This window comes from Cygnus olor, chromosome Z, assembly GCF_009769625.2.
Source record: "Cygnus olor isolate bCygOlo1 chromosome Z, bCygOlo1.pri.v2, whole genome shotgun sequence".
NCBI lineage: Eukaryota > Metazoa > Chordata > Aves > Anseriformes > Anatidae > Cygnus > Cygnus olor.
The window spans coordinates 46,961,481-46,975,157 of NC_049198.1; the positions used below are offsets into that span (position 1 = coordinate 46,961,481).

The window sequence follows — 13,677 nt, forward strand, 5'->3', positions numbered from 1 at the left end:
CCTAACATCCCATTCAGTTGATTCAGCCTGTGGAATTTACACACAGAAACATTATTTTCTACATTATTTCCGTTAGGTAAACTATCATTATTAGAATTTTAGTAATGGAGTTTATTTAACTCTATTATAATTTGGAAGAGGTGATATATATTTTTTTTCAGAATTTTTTTTTAGTTGACTTGTATGTTTCCAGTTGTACAAACAACTTATATATTTATATTTTGTTTTCAAGCAGTTTTGTTGTTGTTATTAATAATTATTTATTGTTATTGGATTAAATTAAAAAGCATGTATAGAATTTCGGGGAGACAAAAGTCTAAGCTGTAGTTACTGTCATGGAGATAAGTCTGACCTGAGATATTTTTGTTTTGAGGAAACTGTTCTTTCTCATATGTCTGAAAAATGTGGTGTGCCAGTTCAAGCCCAGCTACTTTTAGAAATGAAACAAAATGATGCTTTGAATAAGTGTGCTGAAATACGTTCTTCTTTCTGAATAATTTATAAGACTAACTAAAGAAAATTCAAGACATTTATCTTCCCACCTTGTCGTACCTGAATAGAATTTGGAGCGTGATCTTTTCTTGGAAACTTATTTGGAGAAGACCAGACAGGAAAAAACATGGTACTGATGGGTGCCTGTAGGTATCAATAGTGGGATGTCGACAAACAAAAAGGAAGCTTGTTCTTTCCTCATAGTGTTCCCCTTACGAACAAACACATAAGGAACAGTTGTGAAAGCAAAAATCAGACTGGCAATCCTTGTAACCCTTTTCTTTCACTCCTCCCAGCCCTGTGTCATTCAGTTCAGTATTCCCAGTGCCAACCAGAATGCCTCTCTCTCTCCCCCTTGAACAGATGGGCTTTGCAGCATGCCCAGGATGCTTTGGATTCCAACCACTTTGGCTGGGGCTCTGCCTGCCAAAATAAATAAAATAAGAAAGGGGCCAGGGGAGATATGCCCTGCAGGTAATGTGGCACACTCTTTATGACCAGCTGGGGCGTAGCTTGATGTTAGCGCAACTGTGTAGCAGCACAGTAAGAAAAGGTGGTCTGCAAGAGAAGATGAAGCCCAAATGTTCAGATTTGATTTTAGTAAGAATTTAGGATCTGTGAATGGTTTGAGGAGACAAAATCTGGAGCTCTGCAGAGCAAAATTCCAGCTCCCTACGCAAGAGAAGTTTGGTAGGCAGTGTTACTGTGGGGATGAGTGCCACATACTGACTAAAAGCTGCTGAGTTTTGGTACAATTCATCTAACATGAATGTAGAGTTGCTGAGGAAAGGAAGGCTGATAGCGTCTATTTCTTCCTTTCACGTTAGTGAGAACTCTACTACGTCATTACAAATTATTTATATGACTATAATAGGTGCAACACCATTTGCTGTGCTTCAGTTAAGTAATAACTCACGTTGTTGTTTCTCTTTCTCAAAGGGATAAAACCCTCCTAGCAAAACCACTTAATAGCAAGAAATCTGTGTTATAAATTTAGAAATTAATTTTACCAAATTTTGTCAACTGAACTTGATCATCCCTACTTCCAGTGTCACCCAGCAATGCAGAAAATGGAAATGTGACTGCAATAAAACTTAACTAAAAATCCCAGATTCACTCAGGTTTATTCTGCCTTATCCATCCAAGAGCAGGAAGAATGATTTTCTCCTTTTCAAATGGCAGAGTGCTTTCTAGAACATGAGGCAATAATAAAACAATGTACTTTTCAGTAGCTTTAAATAGGAGTCTGAGATCAAGCATTGGGATGCAAGCACAACAGTCGCAGATTGCCACACTTCACCCTAACTGCTGGTGGCGTACCACAGCATTCCTGGGCAAGACGCGGGGCTGTGGATTACAGTGGAAACATTCTGGGACCTAATTGTTTTATATCAAACATCAGAAAAATGACAGAACATAGGCTTTAAGGATACATGCAGAGCAAAAAAATATGTCTGGAGTTTTATCCACAGTGTCAATTAAAGGCTTGTCAGCTAAATGTTGCTACAGAAAACCCGACCAAAGACTTGTTGTCTTTGACTGAATGTTCTTCAGCCTTTAAATGTAGAATAAGATAGAATAATCTCTCAGTACATGCCACAGCACTTGGTAGTGCTTTCAATTCTCTGCTTTCCAGTCAGTTCTTTTGACAGGAAGATTACCACGATAGCTTTTTTCACATACTGCAGAAACATACTGTGACACTGCCATTGTGATTTTTGACAATGGACTGTAAAGTCCACCCATAAGGCAGGTAAAAGTAAACGTACCTGTAAATATTTAGCAGCAGTATTTCAGCTTAAGGAGGAGCCCTAGATAAGGTGACCATTTTATACCCAGAGCAAACCGTGTAGTGCCAATTCTGAGGATTTTGTGGGCGTGTCTGGCTGTAAAATACAATCCTTTATCAGAAACTGCTATGAACTCAGCTCAGGTGGATAGGTATTGACACTGGTTATCACTCTGTAACCAACTGAATACGTTGAGCAAACTCTGTCTGCCTGAACAAGATGTCCAAGCTGTAAACCCCACAAAAGATCTGATGAGAATGACTAAAGATTGAATAACCCAAGAAAGTTAATGTAACCTCAGCAATAGGAAGAAATTTGCAGTTGACCAGCTGTGTGTGACAGGGTAGTGAATCAGGGGTGGGAGTTTTGTTTGAACTAGTTTTGTTTTAGTTTTCGCCCTTCTAGATTTGTGAAAGATGAGTTCTCCCAGGCAGTTGAGAAGAATTAGAGCCTATATTAGAGTCATCCGAAAATGAATCTGAGTATATAAAATACATACATCGAAGAAGGGCAAGGGTACACTATATGGGATCTAATAGAAAGCATTAGCTGAAAATAGTGGTTTCTGTGTGCATTATTTGGAGTATTATAGTTCTGCAACAGGCTGCAGTCCAGGTAAGAACAAATAGATCCATATCCTGGAGTCAAACACAGCATGCTGTAAATGAAAGCTCTGTTACTTGTGTGAAGGCAACTGCAAGACCATGGGAAAATTATACTAGTATGTAACTACTAAAGAAATGTTCTGTAATGTGATGATATCTGAGTCAAATTTGTACCTTTTTAGTGTTGCTAGCACAACACTGCTCATATGCATGAATATTAAAATAATCTCCAAGCAATGAAAATGCAGTCTGCATTCAGCAGAGCAGGACCACAGTGTAGACTGGGATCTGGACCTGCAGAGGAACTTTCTGGCTGGTGCCAGTGCAAGGTAGAGCCACAAATGCTGATCTCTTTGGAATAAGAATAGTGTCAGTTGTCTTCCTGCTTTGTTTTCTTTTGTTTTGTTTTTTTTTTCCTATAGAAAATGCAAGAGTAGGGGAAAAATGTTTATCTGAAAAAGACTGCGAAGTAAGGGGAAGCAAAATATTATCTCTCATGAAAAACATGTAATTTAATATTTAACATAGCAACTTCCCTACTCATATCCAGAGCATAGCTATTTTTTTTTTCTAACATGGGAGCAATGAGTTTCTGTATAGTTTTTCTAAATGGGAGCTGTTAAATTGGCTTTGTTATACTCTGCAAGCTACTTCTTCATCCACAGAGAGTTATATTCTCTAACATGTCATCCTTCAAGGCCATAGTGATTGAAAAAAATTGGAAGACTCCTGAGGCAGAATTCACTAACTACTCTGTTCTCCAACACAGCAAGCAAATGCATATCATGAGGATGAATACTGTGCCTTTTTACCCTGCTCTGTGTAGCTGCAGTGAGCTGAACAGGACCTAGCCTGTTCAATTTTTTCTAGCTCAGTCAGTCCTTTGATGTGTAATGTTACCCTCTTGTACTAGCAGTGAATTACTTAAACGGGAATGAAGGCCAGCACTGCTGATGCCAGTTCTGCTGACATGAATGTGCATAAATAAGGAGGCCTTGAGAGCAAGTAGTTATCCTTGGGAGATCTGGAAATAGGGAAGACTGGAAGCTGTGGTCATGACAGTGAGGGATTAGTGTTGTACTGTGCAGTAGCTCAGACTACACCTGTATGAAAACATAAAGCTAAAATTCCCAAAGAGTTAGCTGCGTGGAGATGTCTCTCTCCACACCCTTCCGCTGTGTCTGCTCTTAGGCTCTAATCATCCTGGGAGACTGAAGTGACCAAGGCCACTTAAGCTGTCGTCAGGGGCATGAATGTCATATCTCATCAGTATCTCATCAGTCTGATGCACAAGGAAGTTGTACTTTCTGCCAACATTTATAAACTTTATATAACATATATATATAAACAGTGTTCCATACAAAACTGTTGCAAACAGACGGGGATGGTTTATTTCTGGTGAGCAATGTTACTATTTTCCCAGCAGAGGGAAATCTGGAGACATTGTCAAAGCAGGTTTAGTTTACAGAATTAAAAACAGCTTATTGTCATAAATGTACTGGAATTATTTAGTGAAGGACTTTCTTTTTAATTATATGGCTTCAGACAATGATTAACTGATGTCATTGCTTAGTATGCATTAGGAAAAGCTTGGTTTTGAGCTGTATTCCCAAGAATAAGATCTGAGACATTAAATACATTAGTGGTGTCACTAATTTTTCTATAAAAATTCAGTTAGCTTTGGCAAGTTAATAAAACTTTTACATTCTGGATAAAAGCAAGAGCTCTTATTTTGGGATTTCTTTCTTTGTGTGTATGCAAAAAATAGTTGATATTCACAAGAAAAAACAGGTATACTCTAATATATTAAAAGCATCAGGCTGTACTAAAGGGTGTACATGCTACTTAATAAAAGCTTTTCTGGTGCTTAACAGAAAGCTCTGTCTACACTGGGTGTCTTTTACAGTAACAAGCATAACAGTGCCGGGAGAATGATCACAGCATATGCCCAGCTATACTGGCAATGCTATATCTGGTAATGATAATGTAATTTTTATTTATTTATCTATTTATTTTGCTTTCCCCCTTTCCAGAAGCCAGTCACACCAATGTAAGGGTGTCTCCACAAGGAGATTTTGCTGACCTGCCTATGTTGGCGACTGACAGTAACTTCAGATGCCTCACCAATGTTTAATGGACAGAAGTCTGTAAAAAAAACCAATTGTATGAAAATCATAGAATGAGAGTCCTAATTATGAGAGTGAGGAAGAATAGTCACTTCATTATTGTTATTGAAAGTATAGGTGTTAGAACAGAGATCACGAATACTGGGTGGCTTAAGATGAATTTGGTTTCATGTTCTAAAGGGATGAAAAACTCTGGTAAAAGCTACCCAGCACCAAATCAGAATTATTCTGAAGTGATAGGAAATACAACTTGCAGAAGCAAACAACTACAGACTCCTACCCAATTTACTGAGCAAGTCTTCTGGCTTGTTCCACAAACTTTTGCCATGGAATTGCACTCCAGAATTTGATATTTAATTTTAATATTGATATTTCTGAAAAGAACAAAAAAGCGAGAAATTGAATCAGAATCATACTGCTACTTAAAGCCCAAGGTTGCTGACTCACCATCACAAGGAACTTCAGCTCTAGCGGTTGATTTCCTCCCTCCAGCCTTTTTGTCTGTGGCTACTGTCCTCAGCACTGCAGGAGCAGCCAACGGGAGCATGTATCTGCTCCTTATTCTCCTCACTTCATAATATAAGCTGAAGTCATCATCAATTTACATGTTAGGCTGGAAGCAATGGTAGGACTGTAAAGAATGTGTTTTCAATTCAGCCATCTCCACTATGGAAGCTGTGAGCCCTTGGATGTTTGTCTCTGAACTAAAACTGCTCCTTTCCTTTTCCTTTCCTTTTCCTTTCCTTTTCCTTTCCTTTTCCTTTCCTTTTCCTTTCCTTTTCCTTTCCTTTTTTTTCTTTCCTTTTCCTTTCCTTTTCCCTCTTTTTTTTTCTTTTTCTTTTTAACATAGTTATTTTTAACCTTCATCAGTTCCTTGGTTTGGTTAACTTGTGTCTTTAGAAGCAGTTTCACAAACTTTGCAACTACCAGAACTGGGGGAGAAGATGGCAGGGGGAGGAGGCCAGAGAACAAAGGAGACAGAAAGTGCTTGCTTTAGTTCTGCCAGGAAGCATCTGCAGAGCCATAGCCAGCAGCACTGTAGGGGACGGGGTTGGTTGTGGGGGACAGGAGCTGCTTCTGTAACTGCAACTGAGCCTACTGCAAGTATGGTTCAGGAGTGTCTCTCTAGGCAGTGTGCAAAGTCCATCTTCTATCTCAAGGATGAACTAGTTCAGCAGTCCATTGCAGTTTCCATGTGTAGTCAGCTGTTCTGCAGAATATCCTGTTCATCATCCTAGCCCCATTCACAAACGCCTTCTTAGCTGTTAAATTGCTTCCATTTATACTGAACTCAGAAGCTGTGTGTCTTTTAACACCATCTTTAGGATTTCTGTGTTAAAGTCCCAGTCATCAGCACATAAATCTGCACCAAGCTGAAAATATAGATGAAAAAAGACCACTGAAACAGATGGCATCATGGTATGCTTGATTTTTTAAAAATAAAGCAACTCCTTTTTTCAAATAATCTGGATTTCTATCCTGTAATGCTGGGGTGACTTTGCATCTTCTTAAGCAATTTGACTTTACTCCTGAGACACTGAGCCCTGGTTAGGACAGCAAAACTTGCAGAGTCCTTTGCCAACCCAAATTTCTGCAATCTGTATATTTGGGAATTCTGGCTATCATGTGAATGCCAAGGCACTCGTATGCAGGGATGCCCTTTTCCTGGGGCCTGTTATTCACTGCCCACAGCAGAGCATGCTGCATTGTGTGTATATACTGCCCTTGTTTAACACAACTCCTGGCCTAGCATATGTGTCAAGTAGATATATTGCCCTTTTTTAATTGATGCTCTGAACTGTATTGGTGATGAAGGTGTCAAGTTCTGTGCAACTACTCACAAGAAAAAGTCCTGTTTCTGCATCACCTGGGAAGATCTAACTATTAAATAATCCCAAAGAGGGGCTAGAGGTAATTCAGAGGATGAGGAGGATTTTGCACTTACTGAGGAAACCTTCGTCAGGGTAAGCCAGTAACAGTGTCATTTGCTTTTGTTGGCATTTGAATCTTTGCAGTACAATAGTGCTTACCCATTACTGCTGGCAGAAGACAAGATACCTTGTTGTATGGCAGTACCACAAAAAGTATCCAGAATGCTCATGGTTAGTTATAGATAATAGATAACAAGCATTCCTATCTCACAGTGCTGCCCAGAGCTGTAATTTATCCGTACAAGGAATGAGTGCAGTATTAGCACTAACACTTGCATGTGGTCCCACAAGATAACTCCTGTCTGTCCCAGACAAAGCCTTTATCAGCAAATCAATCCCATCTGCAAGTGCTAGGTCAACAGGTTAATTGGAAATTTGTGACTGGTTTGACAATCCAGGAAAACTAGAGCGATGTCTCACAGGTTTGTATTTGTAAGACAGAAGTATGTTGAGGTCAGTAAGTCAAAGGGCTCAGAGAAACATCACCAAATTGTTTCAATTCCTGTGTCAGCAGAGTGCTGTTACTATTTAGTATTTTGAGATTTACTGCCAACAGGAAACTTCTAAAGCAAAGACCCCTGGGGCTTGTGATTGTATAATTCTGAACAGCATAACAATACTTTTTGTAGCTTTTATCACTCTTCTGCCTGGAGCCAGCAAACTGCAGTTTGGGGAGGTTTGCTTTCCTCTGAATGATTTAGGACACAGCATTTGATTTACAGAGGGGTTCAGATGCTATGGACAGGGTGCTCCATATCGAAAGAGAGAACCAAAAGGAAAGGGTTTTGCTTGGACAGACATCTCATTCTGTTGTTTCCTCGTGCTGAAGCCACTGTTATTCCCCGCAAACCAACAGGTTCCTTCTGCACAGCGACTTGCTGCTCCTGGGGCTGTCGCAGTATGCCACTTCTTGTTTTTGGAACATCTTCTCCAGCTGTTCATGGCAAGAGTCTTCCCCTGGTGCTGCTGCTGGTTCAGTCTTTGTTGGAATGACCGAAATGTGTATGCTCTTGGAAAAACATGCGTAGTGATGGTCCAGGCAGTCCCTTGGTGGCAGCTTGAGGGAAAAAAAAAGAAAAAGAGGACAGTAGGTGACCATACCACACCACATTATGTGATCTTGCTACACCACAGAACACAGAAAAGCTTTCAAATTTTAGTCCCTCTTTCATTAAAAAAATATTTTAATTGCTTTTGCAAGCTTCTAGGATCTTCTTTTTAAAACCTTAAAATATAGTTTGTCCTTTTCTATAAATATATCTTCCCCATTCTCTATGGGTTATTAACTTTGGTTGCCTTTACCACTGTGAGACGGATACCATAAAATTTGTGGGGACTAAACACATCTATGTTGAGTAGCACACTTCTGCTTTCTGCTACCAAACTTCCTGCTTCATGCTAGGCCAAACTCTTTAATCAAGAAGTACAAAGTGGGGAAAAAATCTATATTACATGCAAAAACAAACTTTAAATCAGATGCTTTTAAAATCTACATTTACACTTGCTTTAAAGCTTTACCCATTTTTCTGTCTGCAATGCTTCTGTGCTTCAGAGCAGTAAACACATGGAAGAATGCTTCCAGTGCATGTCTCATGCTGTTACATACCTTATTTTTCAGTAACAGAACATGGGAGATGTAATTCTTGCTAACTGTGGAGCTTGCTCTGTAGCTTTCAGCCGTTCCCCCCCCCCCACACACACACCCTCCTTAATGTTTCATGAAATCAGCAGTTTCTGCTAATTCTTTGATGGTGTGTCATATTTGATTAGCAACAGGGAAAGCAGATTTAGATCTGTTGAGTGAGATTTTCTCTGATAAGTTCTGTGTACAGAAAAAGGATCTGCTGCCTTCACTATCAGAAGCCTCTGTTCGTGGCTACTCAAATAATTTACAGTCAAAACTTATCTCAGTTCTAGGAAGACAGTGTATGCTACACTGGGTGACAAGAGTGAATTGCCATGGGGAAAAAACATATTTAATACCCCCATTTTTGTCTTTCATGTTGAAAATAAATGCTCAAATTTTAACAGTGTTGTGCAGATTCACGGTAAGAAAATATCACTGCTCCTTCATCTATTGTGCATGATTTTAACCCAGAAAGTTGATATCTTCATCTATCAGGATCGCTTGGTTTCTCTGGTCCCTATCCTTTTTATTGTGCTGTTACCACATAGAAGACAGATGCCTGGATGGCTGATACCTGGGGAACTCTGTCTTTATTAAATACCAAAAAGTCATTTATTGCTAATAATGAAGGCATTCCAGTAACTTACTGTATCTCAAGACTTACAGAAGCTTTCTAGATTTTGGTAAACTGCAAATTTTGCAATAGTTTCTGAATTATTTAAAATAAAACTAGGGAAAGCTTTTTTTGTTGTTGTTGTTTTAGTTTTATTTCTAGCTATTATTTCTTTTCTTTTTAATCTTGGAGGTTCAAAAGAAAACTGGTATGCCAAATACACAACACATTGCAAATAACCTCATCTAATGCACTGGAATAAGCTGTAATGGCTCTCATGACCTCGTCTCTCCCTGTTCAAATTAAAAATGTCCTTGACAAATTTGAAACGTGTACATATTCGTCTGCATTCGTGTACACTCAGACACATCTTTGAACACACAGAGAAGCTTGTGTTTCAGCAACCTGCTTTGTGTACTGTCATCAAGCATTTTCTGCGAGCACAGGAACTGTCTACCTGCCCACATGGGAGTAGTTAAATGTGCTGACTGCTGCAGCTTTGTCTGGCTGAATGAGAGGTTCAGCATTAGACAAGCTTTCTCCAGCCAGTGACAAACCTGCCAGTCAACCAGACACTTGACTAAAGGCGCTGAATAATTAAAACTGTTATTAAGTGAATGTTTTCCTGGCTTTCTGTACATATGCTCCATTTTTTGAGTAAATCTACACATGAATGTAGAAGGCAAAGCCCTTCCTCAGCACCAGGACTTGACTCATGACAAGCCACAGATCTGGTCTCCTGAGAGCAGGGATTCCTCACTGGGGCCATTTCTACATGGATGGCCATATCTGAGCCGGGCACTTTTCACTCTAACAGAGGGGTGCCTGAAGGAGAAAATTGCTCTGGTGCCTCCAATTTACTGGAAGGCGAGGTACTGGAACTCTTTGTATAGTAAGGGGACAGGAAAAGGAAGATAAAGTAGATCTGGTTTATTTACCAGGAAGATAGTCCAACACCATCATGTAGGAAAGGGAATTTAAGGAAATAATGTGTAGAGGGAATGCATGAAATATCTTTTGTACTTCATGTCTACCAGATAGAAGCAGATGATATTCATCTGAAAAAGGAAAACTATTTTAGTTCAAGAAAGCACTTTGGAATAGAGATTCTTTCACCTAATTCCTACTTTTTTTTTTTTTTTTTAATAGTAGCTATCCTCTGGTAAATATTTTTTCATTGGAAAAGTTCCCCAAGAACTATTTCCAGGAGGAATGACAGAAACCATTGTGGTTTTCAGTTAAACTAGCTTTTTAATTACATCAGATGCCACCCACAATGTACTAAATCCTCTGGCTTGTTTTGCTGTTGTTGTTGTTGTGTTTTGTTACTGTAAATTAGTTAATGGAAAGAAAAGGACAGGGTTAATGCCAATTTAAAGCTTGTACCGGCACACTTCTCTCCTAGAGAAAACCTTACAATGGTGTAAAATTTATTCATCTGATAGTTCTTCTGCAGTGTGGGTCCAGTTATATCTGCAATAGAATGGAAAGGGAGGATGAAGCCTGCAAATGTAACATGTTTTAAGAACTGATGGAAGGAAATTACAAGCTATTTCTGCAGAAATAATTCCTAGTTTGGCCTGTTGCCTCCTTAAAATGAGATTCTACTGCAACCTGAAGGCACTCAAGATTTTTTTTTGTCAAAACAAAAACAAAAAAAAACACACAACCTTTCTTTTTCTTTCTCTCTCTGGCACCAAGAAGTAATATTTTATGTCTTGCATTGTTAGTTCAGGTCAGCTCAGTGTCAGCTGGAGCCTCTTATACATAATCATAATGCAAAAAATAGTCTGAGGAGCTACATGAGTGATTTTGTAGACATCCTAAAGCCCTTGAGAGGCATTTTTAAGCATATTTATTTAACAAGCATGATATTACAGATGAAGTCTGAGAATTGCTGTGAACACACTTCTCTGTCCCATGGTTGCCTGTCCTTCAGCAAATGCATGTCCTGTGCAAGCTTATAAGTCAGGACTGCAGCCTACTCTTCTGGCAGCATTTGAAAGTTCAGCTGACTTTCACAGTTAGGGAAGATTTACAGAGCAGAGCCTTCAGAAAAGTACCAAAGCCATTATTATCTTTTGACACTAAGCTCTTGTATTTGGGACCTGATTTTAAAAGGAAAGGAAGGGTAAAAAAAAAAAAATCAGAAAAGGTTAGAATGACCTGACCTGGCTCAGAGCTATGCTCAGTTGGCCAGACTCAGACTCTGTTCCTCTCTCGGTCTTTGCCCTTCTCTTCTTCCTCCTCAGTCTCTGGAACTGTCAACAAGAAGCAGGCTCCAAGTTTCACTTCAAAATAACTGTCTCTTCTCAATATGCTCTTATTTTGGAGCCAACACTATAGTGATTGTGCTTGCACATGGCAGTGATTTTCTTAATTCTGCAAGACTGATAATAAGCTCTATAGGTATTCATTAGCATGGGTGATAGAAAGTGAAAATAAAGAAGAAAAAAAAAGAAAAAGAGAGAAGGAGAAAGAGAAAGAGAAAGAAAGAGAAAAAGAAAAAGAAAAAGAGAGAGAGAAAAAAAGAAAGAAAGAAAAAAAAAAAAAAAAAGAAAAAGAAAAAAATAAAAAGAAAAAAAAAAAAGAAAAAAAAAAAAAGAAAAAAAGAAAAAACTAAAAAAAAAAAAAAGAAAAAAAAAAAAAAAAAAAAAAAAAAAAAAAAAAAAAAAAAAAAAAAAGAAAAAAGAAAGAAAAAAAAAAAAGCAAAAAAGAAAAAGAAAAAGAAACTACACTTCTCTCATCTTCGGGAGGCATTTTTCTGGCCCTGTGGCTCCTCAGTTGACACTGTTAAGGGTGTACATGTCAGCATATTCTTGCCACTCTGTTCAAGAAGGACACTAAAGGTGTGCAGCACTTCCAGCAGTGTCTATAATTAGGATTATCTGGTATATGGCAGCACTGGCAGCTTTCTGCCTCAGGCTGTATGAGGATCACACTCATCTGTTTCTTACTGCATTTACTGCTGTGAGTCATGGGAAAGAAATGAATGGGTGCTCCAGCATGTTGTTCAAACTGCAACATCCTAGTTCCTGTTGGCAGTAATTGCCTGCTTGCATATACATACAGTATATAGGCAGACTCATTCTAATCTAATATAGTTGGTGAATATCTCATATGAAAGAGAGACAGCCCTTATGGAGGAACAATCCCAAATGGAGGAACACCAAACACAGGCATGTGGAATCTGATGCGTCTCGTCAGCTACTGGCCGATAAGTTGTATGCTTTTCACCAAAGTGCTCAGTCCTGGCTCAGTTTAGCAAAACTATTTGATTCATCTGAGCAGTTCATCTGTATATGAACTACAGAAAGGGAATGCAAGAAGCCTGACTATCCCTCATGGCAAGAGGAAAAAAGAAACATGAAGATATTGCTCTTGGTTATTAACTTTCTCTGAGTCCACGTACATTTGGACTGTGAGCATTGGAGCTACAGATGTGTTACGGTGTTAGGAGCTGCATTCAGGCTGCATTCAGACCCAGTCTCCTCCTAGCTCCACACAGCCCCAGCCTCATGGTGGAGTTCCCAGCTGCCGTGAGAACTGGCTGCGTTGTGCCTCACTTGTTTGCTTTTTTGAGATATGCTACTCCAGCGCTGCTTCCTCATCCCTATTAAAATTCTCACCTAAAGAGTCAAAACCACAAAAAGAAAATAAAGGAAAAGAATTGACTGTATGCGCAGCAGTTTGTTTTGTAACAGGCATGTTCCCACCACTGCTGTCTGAGGAAAGAGGTCTCCAGTGCTTGAGGAAAAAAAAAAAATGTATCCTGCACAAATGCTTATAGTTGAGGAGTAAAAGTAGTATCTGCAGTGCAATTGCCTGGTCAGTCTCTGTGCTCAGTCTTGGACTCTGGAGCTCTTAGCACTGAACTGTGATCTTCCTTGCATCTTTCCTCAAGTGTCTAACCACTTGTCAAGCACTGAAGAAAAACATATTTAGTATGGGTGATCAAGTCACACATAAATTTCCACCCTTTATGTGTGCTAGGTCCTGAGATGTTCCAGCACAGCAGATGGGACCCAAGAGAAGCTGACCTAAATGAGGCAATGAGCTATGGAAATACCTCTAACATTTGAGGTCAGGACCCTAGTAGCTAAAATATTTCTCTTCCATACCTCTGCAGAGTAGCTTTTGCCAAGTATGTCATTACCACCATGAAAAGCCTGCATTTTACAAGCAAGAGTCACGGGACATCTCTTCTAGAGAAGCTGAGTATCAAACCCTAGAGGATATTGTTGGTGATAGCTGTGGTGTGAATCTGTACATACCAGTAATCACACTTAAGGGACAGCTTACCAGTAATTGTAGTTCCAGATGCATTGTCTGTATGCTCATTCATTACCCAGCCCCACCACCACTATTTTTTTTCTGTGTCAGAGGTTGAGGAAACAGAACACGTGCTCCCCCCACCCCTCGGGTCACGCGCACAGGAGCAGGAAAGGCACACACACCACAGGGTGCTGCAGCGACACAAGGACGTGCCAAAA

General features: G+C 39.4%; 1 long non-coding RNA gene across 2 annotated transcripts in view; it reads right to left on the minus strand.

Moving 5' to 3' along the window:
• The window catches only part of LOC121062066, a 29,722-nt gene extending 16,411 nt beyond the window's left edge, over positions 1 to 13,311 (minus strand). The window contains exons 1-2 of one of the 2 annotated variants that reach the window (XR_005815393.1): positions 10,123 to 13,311; positions 553 to 8,001 (exon numbers count right to left, since the gene is read on the minus strand). This is a non-coding gene — a long non-coding RNA (uncharacterized LOC121062066). Of the gene's footprint in view, positions 1 to 552; positions 8,002 to 10,122 lie in introns of those variants that run through there. The other variant, XR_005815392.1, reaches the window with a different exon arrangement.
• Positions 13,312 to 13,677: the final 366 nt, after the last annotated feature.